This window comes from Chaetura pelagica, unplaced genomic scaffold (assembly GCF_000747805.2).
Source record: "Chaetura pelagica isolate M959 unplaced genomic scaffold, ChaPel_1.0 scaffold294, whole genome shotgun sequence".
Taxonomy (NCBI): Eukaryota; Metazoa; Chordata; class Aves; order Apodiformes; family Apodidae; genus Chaetura; species Chaetura pelagica.
In genome coordinates, this window is record NW_009953068.1 from 539103 (window position 1) to 539629 (window position 527).

Below are 527 nucleotides of genomic sequence, written 5' to 3' on the forward strand. Positions count from 1 at the left end.
GCGTGGCAGATGCTGCCTTCAGGACCTGCATGACTGACTTCCTGCACTCGCTGGAGAGGTGAGGAGCAGGCACTGCCCAGCAGGGGCCTGGCCATGCCATGGGCGTGGGGCACAGGTTCTGTAGGGCAGCTCTGGCAGCCCATGGGGCTCCTGCAAGCACGGAGACCTGAGTTCTTCTCTCCCTGGGCCATCTTCCTTCCCATTCTTGCTGCAAAAGCTTTGCAAATCCAGAGTCAGTACCCATGGCACTGCAACAGCTGGGGAAGCAGGGATACCTGCTGTGCCTCTCAGCTTCAGAATTTTCACCTACTGCTTTATCTGGAGAGGAGAAAAAGTTTCAAGGGGTTGGGAAAACAGCTTTCAAGGAAAGTGCCTTGTCTGAATGAGGCTTGCTTTTCTTTCTGCTCTTGAACGTCAAGGTTATTCCTCCAGCCTTGGAGGACTTGGAGGCTCTGCCCCACGCCCGTCTCTGGCTGTGCTTTGCCAGAGGCTGGCCTGCCTCCCGATGCACTTTTACCCGTCGCTCC

The 527-nt window shown here is 56.5% G+C and overlaps 1 protein-coding gene across 1 annotated transcript in view; it reads left to right on the top strand.

The window, feature by feature from the left end:
* The window catches only part of ACACB (acetyl-CoA carboxylase beta), a 24222-nt gene that overhangs the window by 9538 nt on the left and 14157 nt on the right, over positions 1 to 527 (top strand). The gene's annotated exons all lie outside the window — the stretch shown is intronic.